Source organism: Scomber scombrus, chromosome 1 (assembly GCF_963691925.1).
Source record: "Scomber scombrus chromosome 1, fScoSco1.1, whole genome shotgun sequence".
NCBI classification, from domain to species: Eukaryota; Metazoa; Chordata; class Actinopteri; order Scombriformes; family Scombridae; genus Scomber; species Scomber scombrus.
Window position 1 is genome coordinate 16,094,274 of NC_084970.1, and position 23,009 is coordinate 16,117,282.

A 23,009-nucleotide genomic window follows, 5' to 3' on the forward strand; every position below is an offset into this window, starting at 1 on the left:
TGCACGCGTTAATCGCACGTTAAAACCATTAGTTCCGTTCCTTGGAAAGATAGTACCTTTCTTATCATTAAAGTAAATCATTAAAGAAGCATTTTATTGTAGGCTACCATCTGATTGGACAGTTAGGTCTAGAGACGGGCAGACAGGGGTTTCACTGTTGGTATTGTGTTTTAAGACTTAACGGTGTGTTTTTGATGGAGGTGAACTTTTTAGTTTCTCAGATACACTTAAATGTCTTTCCTACCAGTCGTATTAGTCACTTCACAAAACAACAACAACAACAACAACATATATTTCTCCTAACTATTTATATCTCTACTCTAGTCATAGTCATATCTCTCCATTGTCTGTGAGATTGTTTCTGCCATCTCAGCACTGTGTCTCCTTAGCAAACTTTGTTACGTAGTTGGATTTGCTTCCTGAAGTATGACGAACAAAACGAAAAGTATTGGCATTAACCGTAACATTAAAATATTCTGTAAATTAAAAAAAAGAAACAGTGAGCAGTGCACTAATCATAGCCTATCTGGTCATTTTAATAGTGTTCAGTTGAAAATACCATTTTAACATATGAGTGTGTATTAGAAGCAGTTAATGAAAAAAATTGAGAAATACATTAAACCACATATGAGCTTGGTTTAGCCACAGATCTTTTCAAAACCATATGATGCCTTGATTTAGAGACAGACCATTTAAATGTGTGGAAGTGAGATTTACCCAGAATGATCAGCCAACACAGGGAAGTACCTGCCTACTGATTTTGAACTTTGCACCTTTTAAGAACATAAAATGTCTTTGTTGAGTTACTGACTAGTGTAATAATGGCTGCCTGGGTGTATACAGTGACATCACACTTCCGCATTTGAGGAGTCAGTCTGTTTTAATCTGTTTACATTTCCAGTTAATGGAATACAACACACAATATCCTTAATATTATTGACTTGACATCACTGTCCACCATTGGGTCGGACTTCCGCATAATTCTTGACCAGCTGGGAGATTCTGACGACTTTGATGTCTGACGGTATCTGATCATAGTCTGACCACAGGTACTCTGGAGACAGCACCTTGGTTGGTTTGTTGTACAGCAGGTACCTGCATGACAGAGAGACAGGCCGACATGTTGAGGTGTATACTGTAGAAAAGATGTAAATGTTAAATCTTAACAACTTAATGAAGGCTAATCAAGTAAGGCATTTTAAAGAAACAATACTGGCAGCGAAAGACTTTAAATACACAGAAAGTGATGATTGGATTCTCTTCAAACTTTATATTAACGATAGTACAAACAATAAAAAAACACACTGGATAACAACAGATAAACAAACTGGTGTAGAAAGCTTTGAACACTTGTGAATTAATGGTGATACTTTACTTGTTGAGGTGACTCTCTTCCTGCCACGCAGCTTCAATATTATTCTTGGTGTCCTCCTCCGACTGCATGTAACAATATCTGACCAAATAAAAAAAGTGGAAATGAGACAACACAATAATGAAAGTAACAAAACTTTAAAATTAAAAAATTGTATTGTTTTTATTTTTTCCAATGTTTATTATGCATTTCCACTTAATTTTGAAAACTCATGAATGTAACTTAAAAGATAATTAGGTTTTGGTTACTTGACTAGCTTGTACATTTCCTCCAGATATCCACCCCAGACAGCGGCAGTGTAATAGTAGTCTCCTTCACCAGCAGGAATGTAAGCCTTGGATGTGGGCCGACGTTCATATGGAAACTTATCCCTATGAGTAGTCTGAGGAAAATAACCATTGGAAAAAGTATGGAATTAAAAAGAATATTGACTTAGAAACAATCACAGAATAGTTGAAAAAACAGAAAAACACATATTATAGGAAAACATACAATGTTACAAAAAAAAACCCATCACATTACATTATTTGTAAGATTAGACTTACATTAATTTTAGATGAATAGGAAAAAGAGTAAAACCTTGTAGTAGCCACGGTGAAGCACAGCAGACAGCTGGCTGAGCGACTCAGCCCCAACGCGGTTGTGGAAGACACTATCAATGTCCATCATAAAAAGATAATCTGCCTCATTACGGATCTGAAAGATGAGATGTCAGAATAAATGTATTATGGGGAGACTAAAATGTTTAAAAGATGTGTGATTAAACAACATGAACCATAAACAATTATCACAGCACATTTATTTCTAAGACTGGCTGACTGTTCATTAGTCTTTTTTAGTAATTTGACTAAACAGTAAAAATTCAGCAGCAAAGTCTTTAAAGCATCAGCTGTTATTTTGTGTATGGTATGTTTTGTGAGGTTTCACCTATTACCTGTTTGTCAATGGTGATGGTAGTCCATTTCATCCTGCCAAGTACTACATCCTGCCAGCGGTTGGCACTAGGGACAGTGACGACTGAGATCTTGCGGCCCTCACCCAGTTCAATCTGACCAGTCAAACATTTAAAAAATGAATTACAAATAGTATATTCTAGTTACAGTCAATTACAGTACATACAAATTGTAACTGTAGTCATCTGAAAAATAAGTTTCAATAATTTCTTGCCATATTCAGTTGACATATTTGTAGTTGAAACAGGATTTAATGTACATAATAACATGGAGGATGACTGTTCATAATGTGCACACTGTTCATCTGAATCTTTAAGACTCGTCACATAAAATTTTGTGAGATAAAGAAATGTACATTTGTATTTATTTCCCCATCTGTCCACTACATGGTGTAAGCATCCTGAATCTGTAGTCTGCCTTAACATTTCACTTTTTTTACTTTCAATATGATATAATACTTTTAAATACAATTTAAACATTTTTTGTATGGCTACTGGTTTGTAGGAAAGGTGAGTTGTTTGTTTTTTTTTTTACAAAATCAAGATGCCAAACAAATGTGCAAAAACACTGTGTGAATTGTAAAACACCAAAGTCAGAGAAGTATAATCTAAAACATGGAGAACACTGGACCTAGGAAAAAATGGAACTTACAACAAGTTTATATTATTATACTTTACCACTTACTTAATATATAAAAAAATGTAAATGAGTTTAAATATAGACATACTCCTAAATACTACTGTTTTCTGTTTGATGACAATTAGTTATTTACTGTAGATCCTGAGACCCCAACAATCACTGTTTCAATTCATTTCAGTTCAATGCCTATATTGTCATTGCACAGCAGTACAACAAAACTGTGTGATCTCTGTGGCTAACAACGCATAAAAACAGAAACAGACAATAAACATAAACCAGCAAACAATGAGACACATAAGATACACAAAGGGTAAAAAAAAGACAATATAAAAATGGCAGTAATAGATAAATAAATATAGGTACAGATGCAGTCATAAATAAGAGCAGCAGTTCAAACTACTAAACTCGCCCATCTGGTGCACACAGCAATGAAGGTGATAGGAAGAAGTGGCTATCAGACCTTGCAGGCCTTTCCCCACAACCCAGCTCACAGGGGCTGTTGTATCATTTTGTTATAGAGCTATAAAACTTTAAAAATGTCTGCATTACATGTGCCTGTTCCCCCCTGGCCCTCTATGGAGAATTTTCCCAGCAGACATTTTGAATTGTCAAAGCATGAAAAGACAGGAACTGATAAAATAAACAATCCCTGTTCTGTACTCGCTGTGGTATGAACAGTGTAGAAACATTATTTTGTAGCATTTACAGTTAATGGTTACATATTCAGTGGTGTAATCACACAGACAAAACAACATTTCATTGTAACAATGAAGAGTAACTCACTTTGGGAACATTAGACCTGTTGTCTGTGAAGATGTAGTAAGTGACCCTGAAGCCAACAAGAAAGTACTTTTCACCTGACTCCAGGAAACCCTTAAGGAAACGGGTGTATCTGTACAGATGGAGGGAAAGATTTTCAGTAAGTGAAACACAACACAGTACAACACAAATAATACAATATAGATTATGACATCCAACATTTATGTAAAGTAGCACTACATTTGCAAGATTTCAACTCGTAGCAGAGGGTCAGGACAACCTCACCCTCCTAGTATGCTGTCAGAATATGTTGTGTACCTACTTGCCAACTGCAAACACCACCACAGCAACTCTTGGGTCCATTTTCTTATAGATTGCATCAATGACCACTGGATCAAAGGTTCCCTCCCAGACCAGAGGAGCATTCCAGTTTGTCACTGAGTTCACATCAGTACGTCTGAGGAAAACAAACAGATTATGGATTCATCCAGAGATCTTACAGCATTTAAGTTTTATTATTGCAACTTTCAGCTGTTTTTCCCCCTCAGTTATAATCAGTATACTGTGCCTTAATATATTGTGCATAACAGCTGCTTTCAGACGTCGGTTGATGAGCAGATTAAACAAACAACATATAATGTGTTAATTATTAAGTTTTAGAGGTGATGGTAAATACAATTTGTAACCTTTAGATGGAGCCAGGCCATGGTACATTTGCATAAAAGTAAACAGACACACCACTTGATGTCACTTTGCACCCTTTGACATCTAATAATAGATCCTTGTAATTAGAGCAAGTCACTCTTAAATGATCATATCTGTTGGGTGTTAAGTAGCGTTTTTTGGACTGACTGGGATGTCGATTAACGCAGCAATAACATACTGTATGTTAATCGTAATGTCCGTCCAGTTCAATGTCCGTTTTTACCAAAAGGGAAATTTCACAGATGCATTTCTCAGACACAAAATCACAGATGCAGAAAACTTTGAAGAAAACGCTCCATTGAATTGCTACAGTGTTGCCAAAGTGAGATGCCTAAGATCCATTATTTAAATAAATGGTTTCTATATACATTTTACACAGCAAAATAATATGTAATCTCATTTGAATATCTTACCCTTTCTGTGTGCTTGGCTGAGCATATTTCAGTCTGAAAAAGAACAGCAAAAATATTTTACAGAGCATCTTGAAAAGTAATATGTCTTTTAACATTATACTATCCATCTGTTCATTCCTGATCAGGGATTAGTTGGTCTGACACCTATCCCAGCATACATTTAGACCAGGTACAAGCATAATAGAGGGAAATTTGTGTTGTGAAGCAAGTCCTCATATGGACTGTGCTGTGTGCATACCAGAAAGCGTTTGGTTTTGTGATGCTTATGAATGGATGAAAACATAGCTAGTGTAAATGTACAGTGTGGTACACAATGTGTATGTCAACCTGCTGTTGCTCTCTTTCAGTCAAAACAAAACTGGATTCTCACCCAGTTTGCATTTTTAGGTCTCCAATCCTCCAACTGTCGCTGTCCCAGCACTGTTTTGGCTCAGGTTTCTCCTCACATGGTGAGCAAAAACTTAAAACAGAAACACACAAAATGTATTAATACTATGACAGGATAGTATTAATAAAATTGATGACAAAATAATGAAAAAACTGTAAGGTTTCAAAAAAACTGCTACACTGAAACTTCCTGGAGTGGTTTGGAAGGATTAATGAGTACCTTACACAGTGTGCATTTTCATTTAAAACGTTTTTTATTACTCCAGTCTCTGGTATTCATATACTCTCTTGGGCTGCTGGTTCAGTTGGTTTAGCTCCTTCACTGAAAGGTTAATTGATGCTCTGTTTAATCTCACAGAAACCTGATTTAGATCTTACCTGAAGGATGAGATGGGACTTCTTGAGTAGACATAGATAGCTCTGTGAAGACACACAGGTATGCGTTATCCAGAGAAAAGTAATTCAGTGGAAGTTACCAGCTTGTCATATCGTTTTGTACAGGCCAATAATATAAAACAGAATAGCTTTGATGTTACAATATATGTTTTTGAATTCATTTATAAAGCACTTCTAGTGGGGAAAAAACCCAATATATCTTGTATCTTTTACAGTTAAGGTAAACTCATTGTTTTACCAGATCTGAAAAACAGAGTTTGGTGTAAAAAAAAAAAAAAGGAAAAAAAAAAAAGTGAAAAATGCCTTTAAATGTGTGGCTCCACTCACAAGGAACTTTATCAGATAGTTTTTTTTTTTTCTAACGGCCGATTTATGGCTTCCCCATTACTGTCCTGTGTACAAAGGGTGGCCATAGAACAGAGAGTGAACTGCTCTCATTGGACCACACTGTATACACTGTGTATATACTGTATAATATTTAAGGTAATAGTATACTGTAGATTAGCATTTCTACTTGCAAATGTAGGTGTGATGACATGAACCATATTTGATACATTTGGTAAAAGGCATTTTTGTACCAATAAACATGCAAGATAAATGTGACAAAAATTTAATAAAAGGTTATCAGACATTAAAAATACATAAATATTTTTTGTGAATAATTAAAAATCTAAAACCTGCAGTCATTTGGGGGAAACAAATTGAAAGTGTTTTGTTTGTTTGTTTTTTCAGTTGAAAAAATAAGTTTAAATTTACTTTATCTGATTAATTTATCTTACTCTGCTATCTTTTTACACTCATTTAAATTTTCAACCTCTTAATTTTCTGTTTTTTTAGTACATAGAAGATGAAGCATATCATACATATAATATTTCATTAATACAATAATCGTTATCATATTTTCTCCAAAGGCAATGTCTAAATAGAAATGGATTAGTTTCATTTGAATCTTTAAGGCAACAATATAATATACCACACTCCCACTTCTTCTGATACTTGCAATGAGACGTTACATTCAGAATAATAAAACCCGGTAGTAAGACAAGCAATGATCTTCACCCACTTGTACAATTCTTGGTAAAGAACTATGGTATTGTTAAAGTACCACCTCCTTCAATCCTCCTCCTACTTTGGCTCTTAGTGAGTCACCAAACTACCAAATGTATGCAGCATCTTCCCAGTACCTCAGGAAAAAGTTAGGTCACTGGTGCAACTTGTTCTCTTCTGAGACACATTTAAGGTCCATCACATTTTTTGTGACTGTGACCTGTTAGACATGTTGAGCTTGTATAAACCCAGCCGGTCCAGCAGCAAACCGTTTCCTTATTATCAAACTTCCAAAGAACATTGTAAATGGGTGATAAACATATAACTTCCTGGTTAATCATCAACAGCTTTACAAGTCATTTTATTTTATCTCCCTTTATGACCTCAACACCATATTTATTCATGCAGTTGCGGATTTTGAAAGGGGCGACATGGTATGATTGTTATGATTATGTATCATTCTGGCATTTATAGTTTTTTAATATATATATATATAGCTGTACATGTGCCTCTGTAGCCTATATCTAGGAATACTTCTCTGTAGTTCTTCGTATGCCTAATGTACAGACTCAACTTGGTATAGTGATATAATCTGGTATATGTATTTAGTATAGTAATAATAATTTTGGGCCTTTCAGTTATACTTACATGCAAATCATTTACACCTTCCAAAATCATTCAAGTTCTTACAAAATTTCAAAAAGTTTAGAGAAGAATCCAAGGGAGTGCTGGGCAGAGCATGGTCCAGGTTTCTATTTTAAAAGGTTAACTGATACATCATACATACATCAGCAAGTGCACTTCAGTGCATTCATTCATATACATTCGCTGATGGCTTAAATGTCATCATCATTTTATATAATCTCAGACACACTTCCGCACACACAGTTACACACATGCGCACGGTTACACAGACGGGTCGTTCATAGCAGTCTTTAATAGACTCTACTTTCATAGTACTTGTTCCGATAACAAATGAACATGTTTGGTTTGTTGAAAACCTACGACAGATGTTGCAGCTCATGTTGTTAGCAATGTGGTTGTAAATAAGCCAATTGCCAATGGCGAGTGACCTAATTATCTTATTCGCCAAAACATATTTTTACACTCATTTGGTGAATGGTGGGTGCTAATTTTAAACCCTGTGGATAATTGAGAAGACCGTGACATGGTTGCTAAAATAACGTGCAATATAAAACATTCATGTAAAGTTAGATTGTAACGATTGTGTGGAGCAAGTATGAGCTGATTTTTTGTTTTTGGAAAGATTCAAGCCAAGCCTGACCTGTGTCCTCAAAAGCTCTTCAGTGGAACCACCTGAAAGAGGTCCAAGAAGTTTGCTGGACACAGTGTGTGTGTGTATATATATGTACACACACACACACACACACACACATATATATAAAACTGACATGAAAAACAAACTAGCACAAGATACAGGACATTTCTAATAACTACATCAAACGAATGTATTATAGTGCATGCATGCATTATGGTCTTCAGGTGACTTTATATTGTTATGATCTTTTTCTCCATCAGTTAGGGCTGGTCAAAACATCAGGTAGGAATCCCTCCTGATGAGGTGTTTCTCTGGGGGGAATCCCTGTTCAAGCCGTCAGTTGTCAGCCGTGTGTAAAATAATGTTAATTCATCTGAGGCTCTAATTTAGAGGTTTCAGGACCTGGGCAGTAGGTTTACTTTATTTTCATAAATTAAATATTTGGCTGTCCAGTCAGAGTATGTTCTGCTGGGTTAGGAAGCGTGTTTTGTTTTATGTGTTTATGAGGGGCAGTTCACCCTAAAACACAAGAATTAGCCTTATCCAGGGTGTCCACATATATGATACAATTAATCTTAATCAAATAATGTTTGCGGCATTCCAAGGGCCAAAAATGCTTTTTTGTTGACGTTCAGCATCATTGGTGAATCTGTACACAGACACATTGAGACAAAACAAAAAACAGAACACCATTCCACAAGGGTTCACATAATTTTAAGAACCACCGTATACATTACTACTAAATGCTTTTAATGTTGTGACTTCCTGTTAATCTAGTTAAAAGTAGTTTTTTGTTTTGCATATTCTCTCTGATCTGTGTACTTAGACTGACAGCATTTACATCAGAAGAAACAGAAAAGCTGGTGAAGGAATGTATGGTATGTCAGTTTGCCTTCATAGGGGTTTGTCATTACCCGATGTGAGTCGCTACCCGATGTGAGTGTTTTATGTGTACTAGTGCAGTGCCCGTGCAAAATCGGTTTTTGCGTGTGTTTTTACTACAAAGTCAGACATCCCAACTCTCCCGCATATTGATAGCGGCTCCTTGAAGCCCGCAAATGAGATCCAATCTCCCGGAATCTGGAGCGTGCAAGCAAGAGTGCGCTAGAGAGTGACTGCGCGTGTGTGTGTGCGACAATTAATGCAGCGCGTGTGAGAGAACGGACCACCCCTAAATGACTTTTTGCAGGTTGGGATGTCTGCAAAGTAGCCTGGGCTATTCAAAGTGTTTTCAGTTTCATCCATTTTTTTGAGGGTCTGAAGTGTATTTCACATTTTAGCTGCCAAAGCTCCACTGCCTTATAGCCTCTCTAACTCTGGTCCTATGCTTCTTTTACCCATATATTTATCTATATCTATTACATTTCTTATCCAAACAACGTCAAACTTGGCACTGCACTTTCTCTTGCCCGTAGCAAGACACCTGTCACGTTTGAGGCAGGCAGACGTTCCTGTCATTTATAGATAGATAGATAATGTTAATCTAACAGCAGTAGTGTTGTCGTACTTACTGCAGGGCCCCAGCAGAGGGAGTGTAGAGCTGTCAGTCATTACACACGTCACCAGACGAAAGTTTGTGTGTCTCTGTATTTTTCACATTACTCATAAATACTTCCTTCAAGGGCCTTTAATAATATGTATAGAGTGTAAGTAAAAAGAAAAAAGTACCAGTCACATCAGCTGCTAACTCAGATCAGGATATATTAATAACATTATATTTAAAAAAAAACTAATGAACACTGCGCATGCGGGACTCATATTGGCCGCTTGGTCAGACTCACATTGGGTAGCGGCTTGTGTATAAATACTTCTCTGGTTACATACAGATGTATAAACTTGTATTGAACTTCTTTTGTTTCTATACTTTGTGCGGACTCGCATCCAACTACTGAAACATGTATGAAAAAAATCTATCCAACATATAACAGTAGTTTGTCCAAGTGGTGTTGCCGTAAGTAGCTGCCCAAGATGGCAGACGATGGCGGACACGACTGCGCATGTGTGACTCACATCGGGTAGCGACAGGGTTGTTGATATGGGTGGGGTTTCCTCTGGGTTCCCATTTGGAAAAGATGAGGCCTTTCTTTACCTCCATGAAATTGACCTACTTGTCTACTGCACTGCATTTGTAAACAAACCAGGCCTGTACTTAAAAATTGATGTCTGTACAGAATAACAATACAAGAGACCAACTGTTAAATAAAGTTGTACTGAACGATTAAGCCTCTCTTCAGTTTTCCTGAAACTTTTATGTATTCTTAATTGTGTTAAATCTGTAAAATATACTATCTAATGCATTGGACATCGTAAGTTGCCTGCTGGGATATGGATCAAATACAGGTCTCGAGAAGAATGCAGCACAATGGGTTTGCTGCTCTGAGGGAGGGTTGAGGTGGGACTCCTCGGTAATCTGCGTTGGCCATTTGTAGTGCTAGAGTTACATTTTGAATTTGATTGCGATCATAAAAATGATGTTTGAGACTGCAAACTGGTGGTTTAAAAACTGTCACTGTGGAATGTTTTTTTGTTTTTCTTTGAGTCCACTAGCACAACAAGCTATAGGTGCACAAGTGTAAAGTTTTAAGGGGAATGTGAGTATAAAGACAGGTCCCCATATTTCAACAGCACCTTGGAGTCAGATCATCTCGGACTGTAATATATTTTGTGGTTTTTTTAACAAAGTACAAAGATCCCTTCTGTTAGTACTTAGAAAAGCAGTGTTCTGTATTATTTTATCAGTTTCTCATAACAAATTGAGACAGTTTGGAATCTTTTTTTTTTTAGTCCACACAGACAAAACGTACATGAAGATGCACATAAAATCACACCCACCTCAGTTTACAGTCCTCTCAAATCTACACAACATTACTCACATACACATAAATACAATACCTGAAGTCTTAGCATATTTTACATAGATACAAACAACAATAATTTAAATTCTCTGACATCTCCCCTTGTAGACCAATGCTACAGAAAGGGGTACTTACATATCCGAAACAGGTGCTAGGTGTATTACTATATTTTGAGGTGATAGATGGGTTGTTAAAATAACACATCTTCACCTTCCAGTCAAACTCCCTCCATGTTGGACTGTTAATTTATGTCCACATCTGAATTTTTCCTCCCAGTCATCATCATCATTATTAGGGCCCGAGCGGCGACTGCAAGTCGCCTGGCGAAAGCCCTATTGAAATTCGTTCATGCCCCAACGTGCAAGTGACCCCAAAGTGCAAGTGACCCCAAAGTAATCAAGTAATCAAGTAATCATGTGGTATGGAAGACCCCCGGGGAAAAATGCTATATTGAAATTGTAATGTTTATTATTATTATTATTATTATTAGGGCCCGAGCGGCGACTGCAAGTCGCCTGGCGAAAGCCCTATTGAAATTGTAATGTTTATTATTAGGGCCCGAGCGGCGACTGCAAGTCGCCTGGCGAAAGCCCTATTGAAATTGTAATGTTTATTAGGGCCCGAGCGGCGACTGCAAGTCGCCTGGCGAAAGCCCTATTGAAATTGTAATGTTTATTAGGGCCCGAGCACTGACAAGTCAGTGAGGGACCTATTGCTATTGCCAAGATTCTTATTATTAGGGCCCGAGCACTGACAAGTCAGTGAGGGACCTATTGCTTTTGCCAAGATTCTTATTATTATTATTAATCAAGTGCCGCCAAATGAATCGCATTTTTGGCGGCTTGAACATACATGAAAACTCATGAAATTCTGCACACACGTCACATCTGGTGATCATTTGGAAATTAATTTTGTGGAATTTTTTTACTAAACAGGAAGTCACCCACGCGGCGTGGCGTGCACCGATTTTCATTTTTCGAACACCGCTTTGAGGACTTTATGATGTTCACAGAATCATGAAACCTGCCACGTAGGTTTCAAATCATGAGCTCTTTCATCTGATACCACATTTGCCCAACATTTTGCCCCAACAGCTCAGTAGCGCCCCCTAATGCGTTTTCCCACTTAGGATGTATTGACAAACTCTAAAACTCACCAAATTGGACACACTTGTCAAGACTCACGAATATTATTTTTTGGTATGACCGCAACCTTTTAAGTGCCAAACTGACTCTACAGCGCCCCCTAGAACATTATAAGTTGAAGCCCCGCCTTCTACATGCACGTACATGAACGAAATTTAGGATTCATATATATCATGACCAGACGCACAAAAAAGCCTCTTGGACCCATACCCTAAGTCCAACAGGAAGTCGGCCATCTTGGATCACAGGTGCATTTTTGTCGCCATTTTCCCCATTTCCAGGCCTCGTACTTTAACAAACTCCTCCTGCAGTTTTGACTCCACAGACTTCAGATTGGAACTGTATCATCCTCAGACCTTGATGATGTAAACTTGACGACAGATTTTTCCTACGTTATACCAGGTGGGCGTGGCAGTCGTTTGTTTGTATAAACAAAAAACTCCTTATAACTCCTCCATACATTGTCGGATGTTAATACATGCATTACATAAAATGTCACACCTGTTGAAGCCGTTTCAATTTCAACATCATTGGGGATGGGTGTGGCAAGGGGTCTCCATAGCGCCCCCTAACAGCAGGTCATGTGACCACAAACTTTGTCTGATCTTCGTGAAATTTACAGGACTCATAGCACTCATGGGTAAACCCCCAAATTATTTTTTTCAAATTTTTCGCTCTAACAGGAAGTGAGTTATTGTGCATTTCCTGCGTCAATTTTCCGTTTTTCCCTCTGCGTTTAGAGGACTTTCCCGTCTTCACAGAATCACCAGATTTGCCACATAGGCTCACACTCAGGAGCACTTTAATTTGAGACCATAACTGCCCCTGGGCGTGGCACAACAGCTGAATAGCGCCCCCTAGTGACTTTATCCATTTTGTATATTTTCACAAACTCCTACACTCACCAAATTGTACACATACGTCAACAGTCACACATATTGACTACTGACAAAGTTTGATATTTTTAAGTGAGAAGATGACTCCACAGCGCCCCCTGGAAGATTTCAAAGTTTAAGCCCCGCCTTCCACATTAACATAGCGAAATGAAATCGACAAGGCCTATGTATTATGTCCAGACGCAAGAAAAAGCCTCTTGGACCCATGCCCTATGTCCAACAGGAAGTCGGCCATCCAGGCTAAAATGTTCAATCTGGATGATTTTTATTATTATTATAGTTGTACGCCTTTTTGACAACCTAAACATGCCCCAAAACTCACCAAAACTTTCAATCATGTCCGATCCGGAGAAAACTTTGATATTTTAAGGATCGCGGAAATGGCTGACGCAAAATGGATTAATAGCGCCCCCCAGAAAATTTAAAAAATCAAGCCCCTCGACTCAGATTGACGTAGACAAACAAAATTCGGGAAACACATGTATCATGTCCTGACGCACAGAAAAGCCTCTTGGACCCATAGCCTAAGTCCAACAGGAAGTCGGCCATCCAGGCAAAAAGGCTCAATCTTGATGCTTTTTTGGCCCTTCACCCACATTCCTTTGTGCTGAGAAGTCACCCAGACTCATTTCTGGTCTTAGACTGCCATCTAGTGGAGACATTAACCCCATCACACAATGTTCACTTAAAGGCACAGGAGCAAAGACATCTACATGCCAGTTTTGACAGCCCTGCGACTGCTTACAGTTGGGGGGAAACCGGGGGGGTTCGAGGGCCCTTCGACACTGCTTGCAGTTTTAATTATTATTATTATTATTATTATTATTATTATTATTCCGACATTTCGTGCCCCAATTTCGCCCCTTTCCCAAATGTGAAAATGCTTATACTTTTGCACGGACGTCCGGCCTCATCCGAAATTCGATATTTTTGGGTGGTTGCACATGGTCGACGCAGAATGGCGGAATAGCGCCCCCTACAAAGTCCAAAAATACCCATAGGGAATTTTGCTAACTTTGTCCTATGCTCACAAAATTCGGTACACATATGTATTATACCCACATATGCAAAAAAGCCTCTTGACCTCATGACCTCAACCCAACAGGAAGTCGGCCATTTCGGTTTTGATTTTTTCCGCCTAAAATTAACTCCTCCCACAGCGTTCGCCCGATCAAGTTCAAATTAGGTACGCAACATCTCCAGACCTAGCTGAGCTTAAGTTGTGCTCTGCGCATCCGTAGGTCAAAGGGCGTGTCTGCCAGGGCTCAACTAACTTTGGCGTGCTCGCCATGTACATACGAGTGGCTCTCACGCCCACATACTTCATCCAATCAGCTTCAAACTTGCTGGACATGATGATGGCTCCGCCCTGAACGTCCCGATATATTAACTTCCCACGTAACTCATAGCGCCCCCCGGTGGTAACAGGAAGTTAACTAAGATTCATTAAAATTACATACTTTGCCCCATCAACTTCATTCAGAACCAGTTGGTGAAGCTACATTATGAAGACTGTGAAGCTACGAGTAATGGCGTCCGTGTGGCGACGCGGCGACCATCAATTCCTCGCCATGAAAATACGTTTGGCTTTTTGATGGCTTTATTGAACTCGTATCATCATGAAAATTGGTACACAGGTCCAGGGTGCCGACCTCAACGTCTCCATTCGCTCATAGGCGATCTCACTCGTGTCGCCCCCTAGTGGAAACAGGAAGTGCCATATTTTACATCATCATTGTGCGATTTCCACAAAACTTCACATGTGTAATCACTGTCCCACCCTGAACGCAACCGCTTGTGTTTTGTTACACTCTACTGCCCCCTGGTGGATGAACCATCAACCTCTCATAACTCCTTCATGCTTTGTCCAATTCACTCCAAACTTCACATGACTGATGAGTGGCCGCCCTGAACACACCAGACCATATGTGGAACTACCTGTGACTGCCCCCTACTGGATGAACAAAACATTGCATTTTTTGCCTCCTTCCAGGTTTTTTCTCACTTTCTGCTTCACGCCACAGCCCCGCCATTCCTCAGGCCCCGCGGTGGCATGGGTGAGCGAGGGCCCGCCATCGCCGCTTGCGGCTTTAATTACATATTGTTACTGTATCCTCACTGTTACCATGATTGTTTGGGTCTGGAGCAGACTGTTAAAACAGTAAGTTGGTATACTTATCTAAATGTGAATGTGTTCTCAAATATATTTGATTATTTTTACAGGTGGAGCTGTCCCTTGAACAGCCATTCATTGGCAAGGCAACCTGCACCTGCAAAGCTGGCTTGGGACATTACAATCACCTGATCGGACTGCTGTACACTCTTGCCCACTACAACAAAATTGGATATACATCTGTCCCCACAAGTATGATCAAAACCTCTTTGCCTCAAGCCTGGCATTTTCCATCAAGTACACTAGGTGTCAACCCAAGAGCAGTTAGCACTGTGGCAGTTTCCAAAAAAACAATAATTAATGCACCACCTTAGAAAAAACAGCACTCTACTGAGAGGATCGTCTCTAATTTGTATCGTCCTGTGCCTCTTCCATTACCTTGTGAGGAATTTGCAGCAACACTTCGCAGAAGCCATCAGTAGCAAGAGCGGGATGGGGTTCTCTATTGAGTTACCAAACTCAGAGTCCACTGTCCATTTCCAGTGAAACTGCTCCTCAACTTCCCCTACCACCACAGCCATGTTTGTTTTGCACAGTCCTAGATGACACTGAAAAATACTACTATGATGGCCTGGCTGTCACACAATCTGATGCAGAGCCAGTAGAAATGGAAACCAGAGGACAAAGCAACAGCAAGGCCTGGCATCGAGTACGAGCCCAACGGCTGACATCATCATCTTTCAAGAGAATCTGCTCCAGGGTGAGAGACTTAACAGTTTGGCCACCTACATGAAAGAGAAACTGTGCACACAAACTAAAGCCACTTTCAAAGACTGTGCATACTTACACTGCAAGGCTGATGGAACATATGCACTGATGACCAGCCATGAGTACTACTATCAGATGGTCGGACAGATGGTGTGATTTCTTTTTCAGGTGCAAACACGACCATCACCTGGAATGTGTCTACTTCAACCCCAAAGCATGGGAGAACATCAAATGCAAACTTGACATATTATTTTTTACACACTTTCTGCCTGCCTTTTGCAACAAAGGTACATAAAAAAAATGTGAAAAATGTGCATTGAAGTTTTTGAAGGAATTTTTTAAAATTCTCGATAAAATGTTGACCCTCTCCTAATTAATATTGTTTGATTTGAGAAGCAAGAAAAGCAATCTATTAAATGAAACACGAGTTCTTGTTTAATGAAAGTGCTTTATTTTTCACAGGTTTTTGACAATTGTGTTTGAGCACAATAAAACTTTACTGTAAAGCTGCCTGTCCGTGTAATTCAATCTGTCCCATTGGGGAAGTTTTATTGTAATTTCATATTTTAAAACTAAAATCTTTCCATAATGAGAGCTGATATTCAAACAGCAGTAATAATAAGCTAAAAACATCAGATATAACAAACACCGACATTGATATTACTACAATGATGATATTCAAAGCTGGCATTTCATGACAATATACTTGTGCATTCAGTATATTTTAAGTAATGGACCTGAATACTTTTCTACCACTACCGTTTAGAACAGGGGGCCTTGGAAGTTGGTTAAGAGGGCACATACAGCCCACAGTTGGTTAACAGAGCCCATTAGTGTCATGGGTGTGACGGCCCTGGGCCTCTATGGTAGAGGGGATGGTCTGCCTTGCCTTCTACTCCTGTGTTTCTTTCTTCCCCTAGATGGTCTGGTCCCTCCCTCCTCATCAAGTGATTGAGATCACCTGTTGGGAGCCTTTTTAAATCCTGGCGTGCCAAGATGTCACTCTCTCACTCTCTGGCCCTCCTGGAAGGCTGGTGCCTTTCAGGCTCCTTATGTTTTGTTTTGTTTGTTTGATTGCGTTAAGAAGTAGCCTTGGTTCATGTTATTTCAATGTTAAAACTATTGTTTGATTCATTTTTGTTAACTTTAATAAATTACTTTCATTTGAGCTCTTGCCGTGTGGTCCTCCCTGCTTTGTTGTGCTCTTAAACGAGCTGGGCATAAGTGGGGGCTCGTCTAGTTAGAACCTGGGAAATGTTATAGTTTCTGATAAGTTTGAGCATTTGGCTTTGGTTGGGAGGCCCACCGGAGTAGTTCTTTTGTTTAGATGGAACAGGTAGAGTTTGAGACTTTGCTTTAGTTTTTCATGGTGTTAAACTGCATCTGATCGGTGTGGCCAAGAGACGGGTAAGTTTGGGTTATGCGGTGCATAGCTGTAGGATGGTTGTAGCTGAGTAGCTGGGCTATTTTTCTGTCTGGCAGGAGCATTTTCTTGTGTCCCCCAGGTAGGCTGTAGCAGCAGTTATCTCACAAGGAGAAGCTGTTGGTTTGTTGTTTTCAGGGCTGTTTGTTATTTTTGTGTGTTGTCCGCGCGGCTGGCAGCATTTGGCTCGGGAGCACCCCTAAGTATTGGCTGGGGGCAATCTGCCTTCCCCAATAAAGATGGTTTTTAGGTGCATAAATACCCACCGCCAGTACACACATGAAGACTAGGGAGCAGTTAGTAAGTTTGGGCTAGGCAGTTAGGAGGGGGCGCTCCTATCACTCATCATCCCTGCGGTTGTGTGCTGTGTGACTCAGGCTGCCTTGTGGTTGTTTTTTGAATAGGTTCAGGTATTTAACTGGATGTATTTTTGATAGGGTTAATGATGGACACTGGCAATAGTAATCCTTTGGTCTCTGAGTTTTTGGAAAGACCAGCTCGCAGTACATTAGCTCAGTTCAGAAAGACAGATCTACTTGATTTGGCTACATTGTTGGGATGGTCAAAAACTGATCAGGTGCCACGGAAGGTAGAGCTAAGGGACATCGTGGAAGGGTTAGCGGTGTCGGCCAAGCTTTTGGAGGTGGTTCAGGTTCCAGTGGCTCCATCAGTTTCTGAGCTTTTTGGTGGGACTTTGTCTTTTGACCAGTATATGCAGTTGGAGAGTGAAAAGGCAAACAGGGAGAAAGCGAGACTACAGTTTGAATTGGAACATGAGAAGATCAGAGCTGAAGTGGCCTTGGAAAGGGAGATATTGCAGGTTGAGCAATTGAAGCTAGCCCTGATAAGAGACGGTAAAGCACAGGAATCGTTGTGGACTGGAGGAAGAAGTGAGTCTGCAGGGGGGCGTAGTGGTTTGGATATTGCTGAGAGCTTGCGTATTCTCCCGAAGTTCGATGAGAAAGACCCAGATACATTTTTTGCATTGTTTGAGCGGGTGGCAGATGGTAGAGGATGGCCAGATAGTCACAGGACTCTTATGTTGCAGTGTGTTTTGACTGGCAAGGCCCAGAGTTTTTTCTGCCCTTAGTTCGGCTGAAGGTGGCGATTATGCTACAGTTAAAGGGGCGGTTCTGAAGGCATATGAATTAGTTCCTGAGGCGTATAGGCAGAGATTTAGAAACTGGAAGAAAGGGGACAAGCAAACACACATTGAATTTGTGCAGGATGTTTTGGCCCATTTCTCTCGCTGGTGTTCTGCCTCTGGGGTGGACAATTATGTGGATCTCTGTGACTTGATTGTGTTGGAACAATTTAAGAGTTCTTTGCCGGCTTATCTTGCTACATACATCAATGAAAGGAAGGTCAAAACAGCATCGGCAGCGGCAGTTCTTGCTGACGAGTATGTTTTAACACATACTGGGGGCTCAGGGTTTGGTCGGGCCCACAGAAATGAGCAGCAGAGGGATGATTTCAGGGATAGGCCTAGTAGGAATCTAGGGGTCGCCCAAGAACCAGTTCATCCATCAGTGAGCCATGTTCCAGGGACAAATGGGAGGTTTGATCCAGCTAGGGTTTGCCATGTATGTAAAAACAAGGGACACTGGAAAGGGGAGTGTCCAATCAGTAAGACAGGACAGACATCAGCAGATTCTAGTGTATATGTTAAGTCTGCTGGACTTGTGTCCTCTGCACGAAATATTGAGTCTGAGTCGGGTCTTCCTGGAGCAAATTCTTCATCTAAAAGTGTTGATAAGATGTATGCACCATTTGTTTCAGAGGGCTTTGTGTCCTTGGATGGGAAAGACAAGACCCCTGTTAAGATTCTGCGAGACACTGGGGCTACTGAGAGTCTCATTGTGGAGGGCATTTTGCCTTTTTCAACCGGTACTGCTACTGGAAGTAAAGCTCCGGTAGTTGGGGTTGGGTTGATTCCACTGTTGGTTCCGGTGCATCATTTTCATTTTTTCTCAGATCTTGTTTGTGGAGAGGTAGATATGGGTGTGCGTCCCCAGTTGCCAATCCAAGGCATAGACATTATTCTGGGGAACGACTTGGCTGGTGCAAGGGTCTGGAAAGATGGTCCGCCCCTAGTGTATGTGAGTTCACCCTCTCAGGTGTCTGGACAGCCGGATGATTGTGCTAGGCAGTATCCTAAGGTTTTTTCTCCCTGTGCAGTGACACAGGCAAGAAGTAAAGCTACGCTAGCGCAGACACAAGGGTCTGAACAGATTCAGTTTTCTCAGGCAGGGGATTCTGAGAAAAGGAGTCTTGCCTTCTGTCAGCAGTCACAAATTGGGGTCTGTGAGGCCATTAGCCACATTTGAGGTGGTGCCTGCAGAGGATTTTGATGTTCCATCAGAGCCTATTCTTACAGGGAGACTCAACAATTCTGCGTATTTGAACTGTTTGGACAGTCAGTTGAGTTATTTGTCGGATACTCAGCAGTTAGATGTGGTTCAGTTGTTGCATTCTCACTTGTCTCTCTTCTCAGATACTCCCTCAGTTACCAACCTGATTGAGCATGACATAGAAGTAGGGGATGCTCGACCTGTTAGCCAACGTCCTTACCGGATGCCTGTAGGGAAGCGTCAGCGGATGGAGAAGGAGGTAGAGTACATGTTACAACATGGAATAGCTGAGCCAGCATGCTCCAGCTGGGCTTCTCCATGCCTGTTGGCAGATAAGGCAGATGGGTCTGATAGATTTTGCACAGATTTCAGAAAGGTAAATGCTGTCACCAAACCTGATGTCTATCCAATGCCTCGTATGGAGGACTGCATCGATCAGGTGGGGGGTGCAAAATTTGTGACTAAGCTGGACCTTTTGAAGGGGTATTGGCAGGTGCCATTGACAGCTAGGGCTAAGGAAATTTCATCATTCATCACACCCTGGGGGTTGTTCTCATATTCTGTAATGCCTTTTGGGCTGAGAAATGCCCCAGCAATATTTCAGCGCCTTATGAACAGGGTTTTGGCTGGTTTGTCTGGGTGTGCAGCATATTTGGATGATGTGGTGGTGTTCAGTGACACCTGGGAGGCCCATGTTCAACGTTTGCAGGCAGTGTTTGACAGGTTGGTTGAAGCAAATTTGACTGTGAACTTGACAAAGTGTGAATTTGCAAAAGCGACAGTGACATATCTGGGTAAGGTGGTAGGCCAAGGGGTAGTTCGTCCTGTGCAGGCTAAGGTGGAGGCAATCGCTAAATATCCTGCACCAACATCCAAAAAGGAACTGATGCGGTTCCTAGGGCTGGTAGGGTATTATCGCAGTTTTTGCTGCAATTTCTCCACTGTGGTGGCTCCAATGACGAACCTCTTGAGGAAAAATACTCCCTTTATCTGGTCTCCATACTGTCAAGTGGCTTTCACGGGTGTGAAGAAACTGATTTGTTCTGCTCCTGTCCTTACAGCTCCAGTGTTTGACAGACCTTTTAAGGTACAGGTGGATGCAAGCAACATTGGTGCTGGGGCTGTTCTCCTGCAGGAAGGGGTGGGGGGAATTGAACATCCAGTTTGCTTCTTTTCACGTAAGTTTAATCGTCACCAGTTGAATTATTCAGTTATTGAAAAGGAGACATTGGCATTGATTTGGGCACTAAAATTTTTTGAAGTTTATGTTGGTCCATCATTGCCGGTGACAGTTTATACAGATCATAACCCTTTGACTTTTCTGTCTACTATGCAGAATGGTAACCAGAGGCTTATGCGCTGGTTGCTATTTCTCCAGCCATATACATTGCAGGTATGTCATGTGAAAGGTCGGGATAATGTGATGGCTGACGCATTGTCTCGAGCTCCTGTTTGATGTACCGAAGACCTTTTTCAGTAGGGGTCTTCGTTTTATGGGGGGGGATGTGACGGCCCTGGGCCTCTATGGTAGAGGGGATGGTCTGCCTTGCCTTCTACTCCTGTTTCTTTCTTCCCCTAGATGGTCTGGTCCCTCCCTCCTCATCAAGTGATTGAGATCACCTGTTGGGAGCCTTTTTAAATCCTGGCGTGCCAAGATGTCACTCTCTCACTCTCTGGCCCTCCTGGAAGGCTGGTGCCTTTCAGGCTCCTTATGTTTTGTTTGTTTGATTGCGTTAAGAAGTAGCCTTGGTTCATGTTATTTCAATGTTAAAACTATTGTTTGATTCATTTTTGTTAACTTTAATAAATTACTTTCATTTGAGCTCTTGCCGTGTGGTCCTCCCTGCTTTGTTGTGCTCTTAAACGAGCTGGGCATAACAGACTCGATCAAATATGTGATACTGTTTGATCCTGATGGCACGCGCCACATGAATGCGAAGTCTGGCTATTGCTTGCGTCTGTCTCACCTCTTCTGGGCTGAAATGTCCACTTGGGCCTAAAAATGGTGGGATCACAAGGGAGACATTTATTTTAGCAAGAAGGCCCTTGATGGAAAGCCTTTATCAGCCATTACCTCATCGCCTTTAAGTAAAGAAAGGATCCCTGATTCTTTTGTTATCTCCTTGTCAGATATCAATCCTGTAAAAAGGTCACTGACAAATGTTACCTCACCTGATGGACAGATGCCAATTAGGCCCTTAAATGTTCTCAGACTCAGACTCATTTTATTGTCATTCTTTCATCAGTCCCAGTCCACCCCCCTCCTGCCTGTATGCTTACTCATCTCCGTTGGTGATAAGCCCCACCACAGCTGTTTCATCTGCGAACTTCACTATGAGGTTAATGTCACAGTGGGCTCTGCAGTCATGAGTGAACAGGGTGTAGAGCAGTGGGTTGAGGATGCAGCCCTGGGGGGAGCCAGTGTTGAGGATTATGGTGGATGATATGGTGTTGTGAATCCTTACAGACTGGGGTCTATTTGTCAGGAAGTCCAAAACCCAGTTGCAGAGTGATGGGGCTAGTCCAAGTGTTGATAGTTTATTCACCAGTGTCTGCGGAATGATGGTGTTGAAGGCAGAGGTAAAATCTAAGAACAGCAGCCTCACATAGGAGTTCCTCACATAGGAGTTCAGCAGCGATGGTGTCGGCTGCAGAGCGGTTTGGCCTGTAGGCGTACTGGTGGGAGTCAGTTGTTATATTGATGGACTTTTTAATGATCGCCATAACCAGCCTCTCAAAACACAACAGAGCGATTGGACGATAGTCATTGAGACAAGACACTACGGAGGCCTTTGGCACAGGGACAATGGTAGATGTCTTGAGGCATGTTGGAACGGTGGCCTGAAACAGTGAGATGTTAAAAATGTCTGCCATGACTGATGAGAGCTGGTGTGCACAGTCCTTAAGGACCCTATCTGGAACTCCATCAGGGCCTACAGCTTTGCAGGGGTTAATTTTTTGCAGCGTCTTCCTTACCCCAGCTGATGTTATACTGTGAGGGGAGTCATCAGGTGAGATTTTGAACCTGGTGATGATGCTGGTGTTTGATGCCTCGAAACGGCCATAAAAGATGTTGAGAGCATCAGTTAGAGATGGATCAGGAGGGCATTCTGCACTCTTCCTGTTGTAGTCCGTGATGCTTTTAATGCCCTTCCACATGCTGCGTGGGTCGTTAGATGAGAAGTGACCCTGTATTTTTTGAGCATAGGTTGACTTTGCGCTTTTGACTCCCACTGTAAGGCTCCGTCGAGCGGCTCGGAGTGCCTCTGCATCCCCTGCTTTAAATGCAGCATCCCTTACTTTCAGACGATGGTGCACTTCCGCATTAAGCCATGGCTTCTGGTTAGGAGAGATGGTGATGGTTTTGGTAGCAGTGACATCCTCCACACACTTCGCAATGTAGGCCAGGACTGATTCTGTATATTCCTCCAAGTTTACTGTATCGCCCTCTGTAGCTTCCTCTTTAAACATCTGCCAGTCTGTTGTTTCAAAGCAGTCCTGGAGCATT

At 41.1% G+C, this 23,009-nt stretch overlaps 1 pseudogene; it reads right to left on the reverse strand.

Annotated features, from left to right (window-relative positions):
- Positions 1-947: 947 nt before the first annotated feature.
- Positions 948-15,540, reverse strand: LOC133988904 (globoside alpha-1,3-N-acetylgalactosaminyltransferase 1-like; annotated as a pseudogene).
- Positions 15,541-23,009: the final 7,469 nt, after the last annotated feature.